The sequence below is a fragment of the Schistocerca cancellata genome, chromosome 9, assembly GCF_023864275.1.
Source record: "Schistocerca cancellata isolate TAMUIC-IGC-003103 chromosome 9, iqSchCanc2.1, whole genome shotgun sequence".
Classification (NCBI taxonomy): Eukaryota; Metazoa; Arthropoda; class Insecta; order Orthoptera; family Acrididae; genus Schistocerca; species Schistocerca cancellata.
Genome location: NC_064634.1, coordinates 49,493,070 through 49,512,008, shown reverse-complemented (window position 1 = coordinate 49,512,008; position 18,939 = coordinate 49,493,070).

Here is an 18,939-nt window from a genome sequence, read left to right as displayed (position 1 = left end):
CGAGCGAGTCTCGGTCGGGCACACAGTTTTAATCTGCCAGGAAGTTTCATATCAGCGCACACTCCGCTGCAGAGTGAAAATCTCATTCCAGTTTTTACTGAGTTTAACGAAGGTGATGTTGGCCTAATATATTCGGCGATATATTCTGTCGATTTTAGCCCCCTCTTCAAATGTTGCTCCAGTTGTAGCACAGACGCATTCGCAACAATGACATTTCATGCATGCCCCCTGCCGTACTGGGGTTTCGGAAGTTAAAATTTAGTGGTAAAAAATAATAAAATTAATTGTCGCTGACGCATCAACTGGTGTAACCATGTCTTTGTAAAGAGGGTAAGAAATTAATGACTCACGAGCTTCGTAGCTGAAATTCGACAACACAGTTGATTAAATATTCCACCAAATGCACTTCTAAAGATTCTTCGGTAGTTCCATGTCAGAATAATCTCACTGTGGCCAAGATTTTCGTTGTACGATAATCCAGGGGAGATAGAGAGCTCGGCTACGGTTGACTTCCTTCAGTGTGGGGCCGCCTTGTAGCGACTGGAGTACAGGGTGATTCAAAAAGAATACCACAAGTTTAAAAATGTGTATTTAATGAAAGAAACATAATATAACCTTCTGTTATACATCATTACAAAGAGTATTTAAAAAGGTTTTTTTCACTCAAAAACAAGTTCAGAGATGTTCAATATGGCCCCCTCCAGACACTCGAGCAATATCAACCCGATACTCCAACTCGTTCCACACTCTCTGTAGCATATCAGGCGTAACAGTTTGGATAGCTGCTGTTATTTCTCGTTTCAAAACATCAATGGTGGCTGGGAGAGGTGGCCGAAACACCATATCCTTAACATACCCTCATAAGAAAAAATCGCAGGGGGTAAGATCAGGGCTTCTTGGAGGCCAGTGATGAAGTGCTCTGTCACGGGCTGCCTGGCGGCCGATCCGTCGCCTCGGGTAGTTGACGATAAGGTTTCATAACTAACCTTTTTCGTAGGACTCTCCATACAGTTGATTGTGGAATTTGCAGCTCTCTGCTAGCTCTGCGAGTCGATTTTCCTGGGCTGCGAACAAATGCTTGCTGGATGCGTGCTACATTTTCATCACTCGTTCTCGGCCGTCCAGAACTTTTCCCTTTGCACAAACACCCATTCTCTGTAAACTGTTTATACCAACGTTTAATACACCACCTATCAGGAGGTTTAACACCATACTTCGTTCGAAATGCACGCTGAACAACTGTCGTCGATTCACTTCTGCCGTACTCAATAACACAAAAAGCTTTCTGTTGATCGGTCGCCATCTTAGCATCAACTAACGCTGAAGCCTAGTCAACAGCGCCTCAAGCGAACAAATGTACAACTAAATGAAACTTTATAGCTCCCTTAATTCGCCGACAGATAGTGCTCAGCTCTGTCTTTTGTCGTTGCAGAGTTTTAAATTCCTAAAGTTGTGGTATTCTTTTTGAATCACCCTGTACTATAGGTCGCACGAGTGACCTCAGCTGTCGCAACGTCTGCAGCGACAGACAGTAAGACGGATGATTTAGTGCGTAACTCTGTTTCCCTGTCAGGCAGAGAGGATCCCTCATCTGCTAGTCGTGGTGTCCTTGGAACGTGAAGGTATCTGTCTTCGTCACCAGCTACAGGCGTTTGCCGCAGCAGTGTAATAATCAATGAAAAAGGGACAGAGACAAATGTACGGTCAATGAAACACAATACATAAAGTTAACTGAAATACACTGGAAGCTAAAAGTGCACTTACAGTCTCACCAGCTTGTCCGCAACGTGCAGCTGTTGGTAATGGCCCCATCCGCCATGCGATTTGTTGAACAGTCGTAAGTCAGATGCTGAAAGCCGGTTCTTAAAAACTTTTGTTTCGTAAATAATGTTGGCTGATATGTTGTTTCTGTTACAGGAATATAAAATTTAAGTTTTGGTAATATTAGTATGCGTGATTACGAACCTTGAAAATCATGGCGTGTTTGGAAGTAATAGCCAAATATATTTGCGAACTACATCTACAACTACATCCACATGGATACTCAGTAAATCACATTTAAGTGCGTGGCAGAGGGTTCATCGAACCACCTTCACAATTCTCTATTATTCCAATCTCGTATAGCGCGCGGAAAGAATGAACACCTATATCTTTCCGTACGAGCTCTGATTTCCCTTATTTTATCTTGGTGATCGTTCCTCCCTATCTAAGTCGATGTGAACAAAATATTTTCGCATTCGGAGGAGAAAGTTGGTGATTGGAATTTCGTGAGAAGATTCCGTCGCAACAAAAAACGCCTTTCTTTTAATGATCTCCATCCCAAATCCTGTATCATTTCTGTGACACTCTCCCCCATATTTCGCGATAGTACCAAACGTGCTGCCTTTCTTTGAACTTTTTCGATGTACTCGGTCAGTCCTATCTGGTAAGGATCCCACACCACTCAGTAGTATTCTAAAAGAGGACGGACAAGCGTAGTGTAGGCAGTCTCCTTAGTAGGTCTGTTACATTTTCTAAGTGTCCTGCCAATAAAACGCAGTCTTTGGTTAGCCTTCCCCATAACATTTTCTGTGTGTTCCTTCCAATTTAAGTTGTTCGTAATTGTAATACCTAGGTATTTAGTTGAATTTACGGCTTTTAGATTAGACTGATTTATCGTGTAACGGAAGTTCAACGAGTTCCTTTTAGCACTCATGTGGATGACCTCACACTTTTCGTTATTTAAGGTCAACTGCCACTTTTCACACCATTTCGATATTTCTTCTAAATCGTTTTGCAATTCGTTTTGATCTCCTGATGACTTTACTAGTCGATAAACGACAGCGTCATCTGCAAACAACCAAAGACATCTGCTCAGATTGACTCCCAAATCGTTTATATTGATAAGGAACAGCAAAGGGCCTATAACACTACCTTGGGGAACGACAGAAATCACTTCTGTTTTACTCGATGACTTTCCGTCAATTACTACGAACTGTGACCTCTCTGACAGTAAATCGCAGATCCAGTCGCATAGCGGAGACGATACTCCATAAGCACGCAATTTCACTACGAGCCTCTTGTGTGGTACAGTAAATACGAGGAATGGTTATTCAGTGGTCGGCAGTCGTGAAAGTACAGTTGGAATTGCAATGCAGTCTGAGTGGCTTTCAAGCGGCATTGTGACACCGCAAGTGCACTTTCACGAAATATTGTAGCTCGTTCCACTCGCAGCAGTTTAAGTTGTGATGTTAGATCCTTGCCTAAACACTCTTTTGAAACTATCAGGTAACTGTATGAAGCGAGAAAAATAAAGAACGTGATTCTCATTGGCTATCTATAACTGGCTCACGATTGGTGGCCGTGATTCATATTCCCGTTACCAACAGCTGCACTTCACGTAATGACTGCAGACACGGTGAGTGCACTTTCAAAGTAATAATTAATGAAAAAGGGACAGAGTGAAAACTACAATCATTGAAAGGCAATAAATATTGTTAACTTGAACAAGCTGAAAATCAAAACAGAACACAAAAGTGAAGTAACCCACTTACGCGTCATCTATAGTCCACTCATAATTTTTGAGTGCCTTGGCGAACTGCCGACCTGCTGTAGGATAGGCAGTTAAACAAAACAAATACATGAAATGTAGACTGAAAACGAATAGCAGTTTTGTCCAGTTACGAGAGCGAGTGGGAACTGATAGTAAAAGATGGACCACGAAAAAAGGAGAGTTCCGAGCCATGAGTTGTGAAACGATTGCGAAGACTGGGACTGCAAGTCGAAGCGTATTACATTAGTGATGGGTGTAGCCGCGAACACATGCGGCACAATCGGCGTGATTACAAGGTAGCAAGCACTGCAGTTGCCACGAACCATGATATACGACACTATGCAGTCTTCCTGCAAATCAGTTCAAGAGTATGAAAAGCAATACAGACATTCTACGATGACGGTATCTTCCGCGATCTTGCTATCCGCAAAGAGGGACGTCTAATACCTGCAAACGACTGCGCTCGGGTGGGGTACGGAGGGCGTCTCTTGGTGCTTTCGTAAACTTCGGCGCCGCTCCGCAGTGTGATTTCGTGGGTGGAAAAACGTTCCCGTAAGCCAACGTGACGGTGCTTGGAGGAGGTAACTGTCGCTTTGGCTCCAGACGGGCGCGGCAACCCGGCTGTTTTGAACATGTTGGGAGACCTGTTTGGCGCCAGCTGTCTGAACGCGCAGACAGTACTGGAGTGGTGTGGCTATTGCTAAAGTTCTACTGCACCGGCTCTGAACTCCGAAGATTTTCGAATCTTGAGAATTTATTAGATTAATTAATACGAGGGCAGTTCAATAAGTAATGCAACACATTTTTTTTCTGAAACGGGGGTTGTTTTATTCAGCATTGAAATACACCAGGTTATTCCCCAATCTTTTAGCTACACAACACTATTTTTCAACGTAATCTCCATTCAATGCTACGGCCTTACGCCACCTTGAAATGAGGGCCTGTATGCCTGCACGGTACCATTCCACTGGTCGATGTCGGAGCCAACGTCGTACTGCATCAATAACTTCATCATCCGCGTAGTGCCTCCCACGGATTGCGTCCTTCATTGGGCCAAACATATGGAAATCCGACGGTGCGAGATCGGGGCTGTAGGGTGCACGAGGAAGAACAGTCCACTGAAGTTTTGTGAGCTCCTCTCGGGTGCGAAGACTTGTGTGAGGTCTTGCGTTGTCATGAAGAAGGAGAAGTTCGTTCAGATTTTTGTGCCTACAAACACGCTGAAGTCGTTTCTTCAATTTCTGAAGAGTAGCACAATACACTTCAGAGTTGATCGTTTGACCGTGGGGAAGGACATCGAACAGAATAACCCCTTCAGCGTCCCAGAAGACTGTAACCGTGACTTTACCGGCTGAGGGTATGGCTTTAAACTTTTTCTTGGTAGGGGAGTGGGTGTGGCGCCACTCCATTGATTGCCGTTTTGTTTCAGGTTCGAAGTGATGAACCCATGTTTCATCGCCTGTAACAATCTTTGACAAGAAATTGTCACCCTCAGCCACATGACGAGCAAGCAATTCCGCACAGATGGTTCTCCTTTGCTCTTTATGGTGTTCGGTTAGACAACGAGGGACCCAGCGGGAACAAACCTTTGAATATCCCAACTGGTGAACAATTGTGACAGCACTACCAACAGAGATGTCAAGTTGAGCACTGAGTTGTTTGATGGTGATCCGTCGATCATCTCGAACGAGTGTGTTCGCACGCTCCGCAATTGCAGGAGTCACAGCTGTGCACGGCCGGCCCGCACGCGGGAGATCAGACAGTCTTGCTTGACCTTGCGGCGATGATGACACACGCTTTGCCCAACGACTCACCGTGCTTTTGTCCACTGCCAGATCACCGTAGACATTCTGCAAGCGCCTATGAATATCTGAGATGCCCTGGTTTTCCGCCAAAAGAAACTCGATCACTGCCCGTTGTTTGCAACGCACATCCGTTACAGGCGCCATTTTAACAGCTCCTACAGCGCTGCCACCTGTCGGAAGTCAATGAAACTATACGAGACGAAGCGGGAATGTTTGAAAATATTCCACAAGAAATTTCCGGTTTTTTCAACCAAAATTGGCCGAGAAAAAAATGTGTTGCATTACTTATTGAACTGCCCTCGTATTTAAGAATGGGAACTTCACTGTGTCCCCCCTCCCCCCCAACCGACTGTCCTTCACGCAGGCAAGCTGGCGGTGGGTACAGTTGCCCGTAGAAAATGTCATCGTACATAAAATGATTAATTTAATCTGATAGCTTTTCAGTTAATTAACTGACAGGTTCCTGCTTACTACCAATAAACTCGGAATTTAGTAAGCACCACTTTTATGTGGCTACGAAGCCTTTCGCGACGGGATCCTTGGATTGATGAATTCTCGGTAAACATGCCGCTTAAAATTCGGATAAAAATCCTAACTTTCGACGACTACGTTCATCATTGTCGTCAGGAACTACGTCTGGCTGTTGTGAAACAGCCGAGGCTCATACAGTTACGCCCAAGCGACGGCATCTCATTGGCTGCGCTACGTCGTGACGAGAACACGGAAATAGCGCTAAATGAGATGGCGCATGCTATGTTCATAGATCATATTTCTTAGCGACGCTGGATAGTGCACAAACATTAGCCATGGACATAAATGGTGTCATCTCAGTTAGTGCTGCTTCCGTGTTCTTGTTGTGATGTAATAGAGCCAATGAGATGCTGTCGCTTGGGTATCAAATTATCATCTTCGCCGATTTCACAACAGTCAAACGTAGCCCCCCTGACGAAGATGATGGACGTTGCATGGGGGCTTAATTAAAATACTACTGCAGATATTTTTTTAGTAGCTGTAAGTCCGATTACGCTGTTTCGTAAACGGCTGGCCCTGACTAGTATTATTACGCAATCTGACTGCATGAAACAACAACAAAGAATGAAATGAAAATTTCAGTTAATACAATTAATTAATTAAGTCCCCAGCAACTATAAAACCTACGAAACCAACAAAGCACAAGTGTAGGTGTTCTGTATGTGGTAGTATGACTCAACGCACATCTGGCACGGTTTTTCTTCAACAAGACAAGAATTTTTAAATACCAATTATACTGACGTGATAAAAGAAAATTAGAAATACTATAATTGTGCAAGAAAACCAAAATTACACTCTAATACAAGAACACAAGCCAGATGCTTTGTTGACTGAACCTGTAATCACACATTATTCAGGACACTGAAAGAATAAAAGAACATAGTGTTGTATTACCTTCATATGTATTGACGAAAAGCACTCAGATCATTACAATATCTCCATTGGAATAACATCTGCTATCTCTCCCATCAAATAACTGCATAAACATGGAACAACACTCTCCACTACCACATCTCACTCCAACTTCACGACAAGCAGTGTCCACCACAACTTCTCGGCAAGAACTGCTTGCCGCTACGTCTCAATAATCACTGCCAGTGGAGGCGGCGGAACAATACTCTCTGGCGCGATCTCTGGCGCTGTGGCTCAGTGTAGCCACCTTTCAACGTAGTCATGGAAAGCGTGGGATTTATGCTAATCTGACACGGCAATTTTACCGAGAACTTTTATCCCACACTTTTGTGTCACTAGATTCACAGAATTATTTCGCTCTCTCGCTCTCTCTCTCTCTCTCTCTCTCTCTCTCTCTCTCTCTCTCACCTGAAAGTACGGCAAAGAGAAGCTTACGGTTTACGACACTAGAAATAAATCACCTACCGACCATCTGAAAGACCTTTAGTTCAAGTTCTGCCGATTCGAGTGCCCTCTCCCCATAAGACAGTAACGGAGGGGGAAAGTAACGCCGTCAATTCGTTCAAAATGCTTACGGGTCTTTCGTAGACTAGTAACTTCGACGGAAGGCTGATACGCAGTAGTCACCTATGCGTATGCGTCATCGCGCCAACGTTTGGTGTTAACTTAGTGACGTGCACCACCAGTACCCAGTGTAGAACTCATCTGAACGAATCTGAATGGTTTTCAGTGCAAATATCGTGGCAAGCCTTCTACATTACGCGACTGCACTCCCGAAACGTCATGGAACACCTTGTACTTCCTTCTTCCCTGATATATGAATTAAAAGCATACCACATATAACACTAGCCTGTCGTTATACGTCACTCTTCCCTAACAACAGAACCTGCCATTCTTGTCCTGGGAAAATCCTCGTATCACGCTAACTTGCCGTGAAACGAGCTAATATTACCCTCTGAGAGGATTTAGAAATTTTGACGGCGCATGTGTATAATGGACAAAGATATCGGGCTATAATTTTGAATATGGTGACATTAACAGAAAAAGTAAACAGACTTTAACCTTGAATGTTAATTGGAAAAACATTTATAACTTGGAATGTAAACAGTGCAACCTGCGATTTTCTTATCGTCTCAGAATATAGTTGTTCATACCAGACGTAGGACAGTGTTGTGCTTAATGTTGAGTGGCTCCCCTAAACCCGCCTGCATATTTAGATACGTAATTTCAGACAAGCCAGCAGCAGTGTGGAGCAGAACAATACGACCCCCGTGGGAGTATCAGGTACGTGGTGTGGACAGGGCGCACGGTCAAGAAGCAGGATTCCAGTTAAAGGGTCCCCCACCATTTGAACCCCAGGGCGTATTACGACATCTTGTAAAGATTACTAAATAGGAACACTGATGAAGTAAGAATAACCTTACTGTCTTACTAAAAGGTGAGACTGATGGAGTAATTATCGTCTTATGTGGGGAACTATTGTAAATTTGTATCACACTATTGGTAATGGTACTTTTATAAGCCGATGCCCTTAACTGACTGGACATGGTGTTTACGTTCGGCCTTATTGCATGTTAATGGATATTGAAGTTTTTAATTATTTACACTACAGACAGAACAACAGGAGTAGCATATGGACGAGGAAGGAACTGTGCGTTTTAATAAAGCTAACGTAGGAATTGTGCACCCATCCATTTCGTAAATTATATGATTTGTGAGCCAGATACAGTCAACAAATGCCGCCGGAGAGCGATGCAATAAGTTGTACCGCATTTGAGGCACACGTCGCTGAGCGTTTAGCCCTACGGTGAACTCGACTTGCTCAACGTTGACGTTCGAAATCGCAGCTCGTGTGTCGACAGCTTGCGCAATGGAGTGATGGCTGTCGGAAAGACTCTTAACACATTCTCCGTAGTATGATTCAACAGCTTCCACTGGGGGAAGAACTTTACTTCCGGCGAAGGGCGTGATGACATCCAGCTGCGATAACGCAGTTTGTACCAGCTTACAGCGAACGCTACATCCAAAGACAACACCGACTGATGGTTCGGTTTTCCTGGAACCACGTTCTCACCGGATTGCTGATTTGACTGGAACACATCAAGCGAGGTGGCTCAGTCGCTGAAGGTGCGTGTACACGGGACACATTGTACGGCAATGTGTAGCAGCAATTGTGTTACCGTCAACATAGGTACAGTATGGTAGCAACACGCAGCAATGCGGTGGCATGTCCGCGAAATATTCATAGCGGAGCAGGACCTTTCAGAAAGTCGCCGAGGTATGACTGAAGTGGCATCCACCAGGGTTGGAGAACATTTCGTACCTTCGCCGTAGCCTGCAAATGCTTCCATGGCATTCTCAGCCTTGCTTCCTCTTTGTGACGCCGACAAAGCTGCAGCGCTAAGTCATGTAATTTCGCGTCATTTCCACTAAAGATGGCACGCGTTCAAGGGATGAGGAAAACCCCACAGTGGTTAAATAGCAGTTTTACAAAGCTGCTACGTAAACAGAGAGATTTGTTTCACAGATTCAAGAGAAGTAAAAAAGTAGTTGACAAACAGAAGGTGAACGTACAGAAGGGAAAGCAGTGAGAGGCGCTTTCAGTGACGCTGAAAGTAAAATTTTGGCAACAATATGATCAAAAACCATAAGATATTTTCCTATTAAGTGAAATCAGTAAGGGGATTGTAATCCTCATCTACACTCCTGGAAATGGAAAAAAGAACACATTGACACCGGTGTGGCAGACCCACCATACTTGCTCCGGACACTGCGAGAGGGCTGTACAAGCAATGATCACACGCACGGCACAGCGGACACACCAGGAACCGCGGTGTTGGCCGTCGAATGGCGCTAGCTGCGCAGCATTTGTGCACCGCCGCCGTCAGTGTCAGCCAGTTTGCCGTGGCATACGGAGCTCCATCGCAGTCTTTAACACTGGTAGCATGCCGCGACAGCGTGGACGTGAACCGTATGTGCAGTTGACGGACTTTGAGCGAGGGCGTATAGTGGGCATGCGGGAGGCCGGGTGGACGTACCGCCGAATTGCTCAACACGTGGGGCGTGAGGTCTCCACAGTACATCGATGTTGTCGCCAGTGGTCGGCGGAAGGTGCACGTGCCCGTCGACCTGGGACCGGACCGCAGCGACGCACGGATGCACGCCAAGACCGTAGGATCCTACGCAGTGCCGTAGGGGACCGCACCGCCACTTCCCAGCAAATTAGGGACACTGTTGCTCCTGGGGTATCGGCGAGGACCATTCGCAACAGTCTCCATGAAGCTGGGCTACGGTCCCGCACACCGTTAGGCCGTCTTCCGCTCACGCCCCAACATCGTGCAGCCCGCCTCCAGTGGTGTCGCGACAGGCGTGAATGGAGGGACGAATGGAGACGTGTCGTCTTCAGCGATGAGAGTCGCTTCTGCCTTGGTGCCAATGATGGTCGTATGCGTGTTTGGCGCCGTGCAGGTGAGCGCCACAATCAGGACTGCATACGACCGAGGCACACAGGGCCAACACCCGGCATCATGGTGTGGAGAGCGATCTCCTACACTGGCCGTACACCACTGGTGATCGTCGAGGGGACACTGAATAGTGCACGGTACATCCAAACCGTCATCGAACCCATCGTTCTACCATTCCTAGACCGGCAAGGGAACTTGCTGTTCCAAAAGGACAATGCACGTCCGCATGTATCCCGTGCCACCCAACGTGCTCTAGAAGGTGTAAGTCAACTACCCTGGCCAGCAAGATCTCCGGATCTGTCCCCCATTGAGCATGTTTGGGACTGGATGAAGCGTCGTCTCACGCGGTCTGCACGTCCAGCACGAACGCTGGTCCAACTGGGGCGCCAGGTGGAAATGGCATGGCAAGCCGTTCCACAGGACTACATCCAGCATCTCTACGATCGTCTCCATGGGAGAATAGCAGCCTGCATTGCTGCGAAAGGTGGATATACACTGTACTAGTGCCGACATTGTGCATGCTCTGTTGCCTGTGTCTATGTGCCTGTGGTTCTGTCAGTGTGATCATGTGATGTATCTGACCCCAGGAATGTGTCAATAAAGTTTCCCCTTCCTGGGACAATGAATTCACGGTGTTCTTATTTCAATTTCCAGGAGTGTACCAATCACTCAGTGACCACAGTGGCACTGGAACGGAAAATGACAGAACATTGACTTACTGAATTAGGTCTTGCGAAACTGTTTCACCGTGGAAGATCGTAATGAGATCCCCCATTTCAACCACCGTATGAACTTCTAAATGGCAGATATTGAGCTAAATGATCGCGAAATAGAAAACAAACGACAGTCTGTTTGTAGTGAAAAGGCATCAGGACCAGATAAGATGCTTGTAAGATTCTACAGACATTGTACTCCCCTTACGGCAGCAGTTTATCGTAGGCTGTTGGAGCAACGAAGAGTACCTAGCGAAAAAAGAAAAAAAGCACAGGTCTTTCCCGTTTTTAAGAAGAGACTTAGGACAGACGGATGTAATTATTATGGGCCTGTATCGTTGACGTCAATTATGGAACGTGTTTTATGCCCAAGAAATATGACGTTTTTGGAGAACGAAAATCTCCGGTATAAAAATCGACATGGGTTGCGCTAAGGCCTTTTGAAACTCAGCTCACTCTGTTCCTCTTTGAGACCCACAGCGTTGCAGACATCGGCCCTCAGGTTCATGCCGTGTTCCTCGACTTTAGGAAGGCATTTGACATTGTCCCACACTGCCGATTACTGAAAAAAAACAGAGTATCTGAACAGATTTGCGACTGGATTCAAGACTTCCTTGCAGATAGAACACAAGAAGTCACCCTTAACGGAACAAAATCGACAGACGACGTAATTTTTGTTAAGAGACAGAATTTGGTGTCAGAATTCATCAACATGTCCTGTCCATGTCCTATTTTTCTACGTAGTCTCCATCACGTACTATGGCCGTAATGATTGACACTCGTCATCTTCAAAGTGTGTTCCCGTAGAGAATCTTCAAGCGACCAAAAGAAGATGGAAGTCCGAGGGTGCCAGGTCTGTACTGTAGGGTAGATGAGGCAAAGATGTCCAACCCAATTTGGCGATGTGTTCCCAGGTTCCCAGACTTGTGTGTGGGAGTGCTTTATCGAGTTGGAGCAAGATTTCCGCTGGATTCTTGTCCGATCTAACACGTCGGAAACGGTTCTTTATTCACAGTCTTCACTTACGCTTCTGAATTCATGGTTGACCCTCTTGGCATCACATCCACGAGAATGACACCATCACAATCTCCGAAGACTGCCACTATGACTTTTCTGGCAGAGGGTGGTTGTCTCGAATTTCTTCATTTGTGGTGAATGAGGATGATGCCATTCCATGGGGTGCTTTTTTGTTTGTTGCGCGAAGTGGTGCAACCAGCTTTCGTCCCCCGTAACAATCCCTGACAGAAAGGCCTCTCCGTCGGTCTCAAAACGCTCCAACAATTCAGATGGAATGGCCTTTATTTTAATATTGTGGTCCGCTGTGGGCATTCGTGGAAGCCATCGAGTATCCGAGAGTCTCGATCATTACAGACGTACTTCCAATGCTGACCGACAACTGTAGCGCCAATTGTCGAGTTTTGATGCGCCGGTCGGCACGAATAATGGGGTCTGCACGATTCAGCATGTCTGGAGCAGTGGCTGTGACAGGACGTCACAAGTGTGGCTGATCACCAAGCTCTGTTTCTGCATCTCCTGAGGATGTAACTTTCTTTACCCGTCGTCCAACTGTACTCCTATCGACTGCAGCATCGCCATACACTGCATACAAACGTTTATGGATGTTCACCACGGTTTGTTTTTCTGCACACAATGATTCAATGACAGCACGCCGCTTGTAACGTGAGTCGTATGTAGGCGCCATTCTGGCGCTGTACTACGGATCTGCCTTTTGCCAGAACGGTTCGAAACTTCACCGGCGCGCAGAACAAACATCAAATGTGAAGCACCAACAAATAATTTTGTCTACGTGTATTAATGGCTTTAAAAAAAAAGTAGGGCTTTAGTTACTCAACGACCCTCGTAGGAAGCGTCGGAAGCTGCTCAAGACAGTTCCCAATCGAAGTGGTTGTATATAAGAAGGCAGCAACGCTAGAAGACAGTAACGATTTGTAGTAGGACCTACAGAGAATTCTTTACAGGGACTGGCAGTTGACCATGAACGTAAATAAATGTAAAATATTGCGCGTAAATAGGAAAATAAATCATATAAAACTGTGCTGTTGATGACAAATATCTGGAGACAATAACTATTGCATAATACCTAGGAGTACTTACTCGCAGCGACCTTAAGTGGAATGACCAAATAAAATAAATAGTAGGAAAATCAGATGCCAGACGGAGATTCATAGGAAGAATCTCAGGGCAATGTATTTCATCCACTAAAGAACGGGCTTACAAGGCGCTTGATCGACGGACTACTGAGTACTGTTCATACACATGGGACCCACACCAGGTAGGACTGATAGAAGACAGAAAAGAGCCAATGAAGAGTGTCGCCTTTCGACAGGGGAACGTTTAGTTAGTGGGAGAGGGTTACAGAGATGCTCGACGAAGTCCAGAGACAGGTGCTACAAGTGAAACGTCGTTGATCAGGGAAAGGTTAACTGTTGAAATTTAAGGGAAAAAGCTTTCCGTGAAGAGTCGGTCAACATATTACTTCCTCCCACATATGTCTCGCGAAATGACTACAACGGGAAAATTCAAGAAGTTAGATCTATTTAAGGAGTTAATCGACAGTCATTCGTCCCACGTACCATTAGCCAATGGAACAAGGAATGGGCGGATCAGTTAGTAGTACATGGAATACCCTCCACCGCACACCTTCAGATGGGTTTCGGGTTATTGATGTAGGTGTAGATATAGATGCACGCAGTTCTATGCAGTAGTAGGTATAATGAACTGCTACGTCGTAAAGAAAAATTAATGAACTTGACCTTCGATTTGACACAGGTACTTCGTTTAAACACTCTTCTCATTTTTTGCCTAGAGGCATAGATTTTAAAATTTTGACCCGTCTAATATGAAAATCTGTGAAAAAGTTTGCCTATAGATGAATGTTTTCTTCGTGGCTGCTGTAAGGAGGGAACGGGTTAGGTACAGGATGAGTTGGCGGTCGGAGGTTTCCGTTTCTCCAGTTCTCAGAGAACGCCAGTTAGAGTCGGAGAAAACTGCTACAGCTCACGATGAAGACTCCGTCTCTCTTGGCAGCTAAAGTACAGTCACCGTAAGATTTTCTGGAAGCACTTTCAGAATGAGAAGGTTGAACAACAGTAGCAGTATATCTTCTTACTAACAAACTGGTCGCTTAGGGAACGGGTTTAACACACAGGCTGACGGGAAAATGTTTCGCGTCCTTCGGACCGTGATAGTAGCAGAGTCGCTAAGTATTGTTACTTCGCGAAGAAATCACTATGCACTGGATTGCTAAACACACTAATGGTTTTATGAAGGTCCGGATATCCGACGTCGAATACAAGTTCGTAGACGATATTTACCTTCTTTTTCACAAAATAAATTTTTTAGTCTTGATAATTGCGATTACAGGTTGTATTTCCTCTGTACCTCAAATTACGTCTGTATGCAAACTACGTATCTGACCCCCAAAAAACAGTGTCCAATAGCCATTCCTTATCTCCAAAATTACAAAAGGCATAGATACTCTTTTCTTCAGCTAAGAATGTTGTCCCAAGTACGGTAGCACATCCTCGCTGGTTCTCGCAGCCAGAATATTACAATATTATTAGTTAACCGTTCCACTGCACTTTTATCATTATAAGTGGTTGGTAGGACATGGTCTGAGACCTCGAGGGATCACCAAATTAGTATTGGAGGGCAGTGTGGAGGGTAAAAATCGTAGAGGGAGACTAAGAGATGAGTACACTAAGCAGATTCAGAAGGATGTAGGCTGCAGTAGGTACTGGGAGATGAAGAAGCTTGCACATGATAGAATAGCATGGAGAGCTGCATCAGATGGAGAGCTGCATCAGACCAGTCTCAGGACTGAAGACGACAACAACAACAAGCGTCCTTTTATATTCATGTAACAGTCATGATGCAAATTAACACTAGTACGCTACCGTTCACCATGGAACCTGTAGCTCACAATGTGTAGGGACATTGCATGGGCAAGCGAAAGAATGATGAATTTCTAGAGTTGTGTCGTAAGCAGTTCGCTCACTAGAAAAAAAAGGGCGCTCCCTGAGAGCGCGATTTCTCTTCTTCTTGCACCGATCGAGGTGGCGCAGTGGTTAGCACACTGGACTCGCATTCGGGAGGACGACGGTTCAATCCCGCGTCCGGCCATCTTGATTTAGGTTTTCCGTGATTTCCCTAAATCGCTTCAGAGAAATGACGGGATGGTTCCTTAGAAAGGGCACGACCGATTTCCTTCCCCATCCTTCCCTAATCCGAGCTTGTGCTCCGTCTCTAATGACCTCGTTGTCGACGGGACGTTAAACAGTAATCTCCTCCTCCTCCTCCTCCTCCTCTTCTTGCTAAAGGTTTTCCTTGTGAAATGTAAATACAGGAGACCCGTGTTCACTGTCACTAGTTCGCTTTCATCCATTTCGCAGCCATACCGTGGAGCGTGTAAACACCTCTGGACCGAGATTGTACTGACGCGAACGTCACCGGGAAACAATAACCGACATTAATGTCGACAATATGGATGCAATTCATTCGGCCGACAGAATGCAGTTCGTATGACCCACGAGTCCCCGCACTTGTATTTCGGAAGAGAAGCGATCAACTCTCCTTTGGGGCTGTCAAGAATTTGTTTTTTTTTATTCTTTTAATTCGCTTGAGGAGAATATTGGGATGGCCCCTTTGCAGAGTACAGGGCCTATTTCCTCTCCCCATCCCTGGCCAATCCTGCCTTGTCGGGATGTCAACAGGTAAAATTCCCTCCTTATTAGGCAGGAACGTTAAGCAGATTCCGCCGTGAAATATGATGGTGACTTTTAACACATTGTAGAAACGGTAGTTCACTCAACCATTTAGCATTCTGCCTCGCCGCGCGGTCTCGGGCGTCTTGTCATGGTCCCCGCGGCTTCTCCCGTCGGAGGTTCGAGTCCTCCCTCAGGCGTGTGTGTGTGTGTGTGTGTGTGTGTGTGTGTGTGTGTGTGTTGTCCAGTGCCTAAGTTAGATTAAGTAGTGTGTAAGCTTAGGGACCGATGACCTACGAAGTTTGGTCCCATAAGATCTTACCATAAATTTACATTCTGCCTCACCTATGGCCTTGTGCTCGAATACAACAGATCACGGTACAGTATGAAATCAATTCTAATAAATATACATAAGAGTTCGCGTCCCAACGACTTCTACATTGTAAGCTGAAGCTTTAAATATCATACAGTCGGTGGGATATAGCTAAAACTACAGACGTTTTTTTTAAAAAAAGACATTTTTTAATTTGGGAGCAGTGTAGTATTATAACTATTGTAAAATATTGGTTCGGTTGCACGTACAACCACAAATTGCTTACAATCAAATATCTTTTCACGAACATTTTGTTGCGTTTCCCATGAACTGGGAGCAGCACATTTAGTTTTAATTTGTACGTATGTAATAGTCCAGAGAGAAAAAAGAAAAGGAAAAATATAAAGTCCTAGAAACCTTTTTTACTTCTAAGCATCGTACGATAGAGTAAAACAACCAATCATTTTTTGCGAAGTTTCAGCATCGAGTATGACAGCTGTATCAGAGAACGTTCACAATTATTATAAAGATTATAGATAAACATTTACATAGAGAAAACTGAAGAGCGTTCAGTTTTTATTCCGAACTGATCAAGACTGGACACACACATATGTTACGAGTTTGTTTGCGTGGCCATCCTCCACAGCAAACACAACAGTATTTGTTTTGTAAATAAAAAACGCCTTCTCTTGCTGCACTGTGTTTTATTCTCTCAGGCGCAAAGTTCCGTAAATAAAGCGGTAGTGCGACATTCATATGACCAGATGAGAGAAATCACCGATGTCAACTAAAAACGTGAAGACCTACAAGTAATCACTTGTTTACATAAAAAGCGAGAAGTGAACTGTTTTAAAAACTACGAATAATAATATCAAAAGTATTACCTAACTGTATAATTATATATCCCACTGATGATACCTTAAAGGGAAAAAAGGCGAAACGTGTCGGGGAGAATAAAAAACAATGCAGCAAAAGGAGGCGTTTTTTATTTACAGAACAAATACACGTGTTAAATGACGAACGAATTTGTGAGCAGTAATGCTGTCGTCATATAAAATACTTATTTACTATGTTGATATTGAAACTGCATAAAATTACACACATTGAAACTGGCAGGAGCTTGGTAACAGCCAGTAAAACTAAAGCTACATGTAGTAGCACGCTACACGCCGCTACGGGCTGCGAGAATCAAACCACTGAAGGCGGCACCAACCTGAGGTACACACATGCCCAATGTGGACATCAAACAAGTCGCACCATCTAGTAACAATGGAAGACAAGTTACTTCATTTGTGGAAAATATTTTAAGTAGCCTATGAGTGTTCGTCTCTAATATCACTAGCCAGTATTATGCTAGATGAAATAAAAAAAACAAGATATTTAAGATAGAGCAACAATACGTATTAGGTACATTTTTCTACGAAACGTTTACAATGTAATAAAGAGAGAGAGAGAGAGAGAGAGAGAGAGAGAGAGAGAGAGAGAGAGAGATAGGAAAACGATATTTTGTAGTCTACTCTGTGGAAGAAAGGGTCTCAACTTGAGGCATTTTTAAGTTACGGCTTTATACCATTAAAATATTTTATTGCTTAATTGCTACCGTTCTTTAAGGATGAAACCGTAATTAAAGGAAAGATGTTTGAAAATTTATAACTCTTCAAGAATATTAAGTCTAAAGCCCTTCCTCTGTGTACAGGATAACTGACGTCATGAACTTATTTATGTTTATGGTCTGTAATTAGTAAATGACCGGCATAGATCATTATCTTCTTATTATCTTTATATATTTGTACCTTTTTTTGTTAGAGATGTTCTTTGTGTCTAAGAATTTGCTTTTCCTGTCTGTCCTATAAAATAGGCTGGACATGTCACGCGTAATTTTATAGACACCTGAGTTTCGTAATGGAGAACTCGCAGCTTTCAAATTGTGAATAAGATTATTTTTTAAGCTATTATTAGTAGAAAATGCTACATTGCAGTCATATTTGTCTTGGAGGATACGCTGAATCCTGAGAGACACAGGTCCTAAATACGACACAGAAAAGATTTTTTCTTTTCATTGCACTCGTTACTGGGAGGTTATTCTTCAGTTTTTCTCTATATTAATTTTTATTTATAATATTTAAAGGTAATCCTATTTTCTGATGAAGACACCCACAATCACTGTCGTACCTGATAAAAGTAAAGTTTTATCGCAACTGGTTGGCTGTTTTATACCTATGATATGCTTGCACTGTTGCCGTCTCACAGGCACATTGCATGTACATTTATGGAAGAGACCTCTTCACTCAAAATAAATTGTTGACAGGCTGCATGTTATGAGAAACCGTGAAGAAATAGAATAACTCTATGAGAAACTAATTCATAGTGTTCTTGCTGAAAAGCTATGAGCATTAATTAGCTGAAGTTAAACAGCTGCTATAGTATTGACGAGTGTGCTTCCGTATCAAGACAAGAATAGACTTCAATTGCAAAAAGACGGAAGTTTTCTTATCTTTATGATAAAATGCAAGACAAAGAACATTGACATGTAAGTTCTGCTTGTCGAATCCATTTCATTTTTAAAGTTACTCGGCTTTGAGGGGGTGGGGGGTCGAGGGAGGGGGGGTTGAGAGAGAGAGAGAGAGAGAGAGAGAGAGAGAGAGAGAGAGAGAGACTGTTCGCCTTTAAAATTTTATTACCAAACCGCGTTTTCGTCAGCAGGTTTTTACTGTTCTGTTCAGGATGTGCACGTCGTTTCCTGTATTCTTTTCTGTTTCGAGTCCACATTTCAGCGATGTGTATTTTCTTTCGCAGCTACTGACCATCAAAAACATTTTGCGTACCTCAGTGAACAGAAAACGATTAACTGTTGCATAGGAAATAAATAAAACTTTATCTTTTTTCGCCTTTCGCCGCTTCGGCTACATTTTTGCACAGTTTCCGTTGCAAGGTTTTGTCCTAAC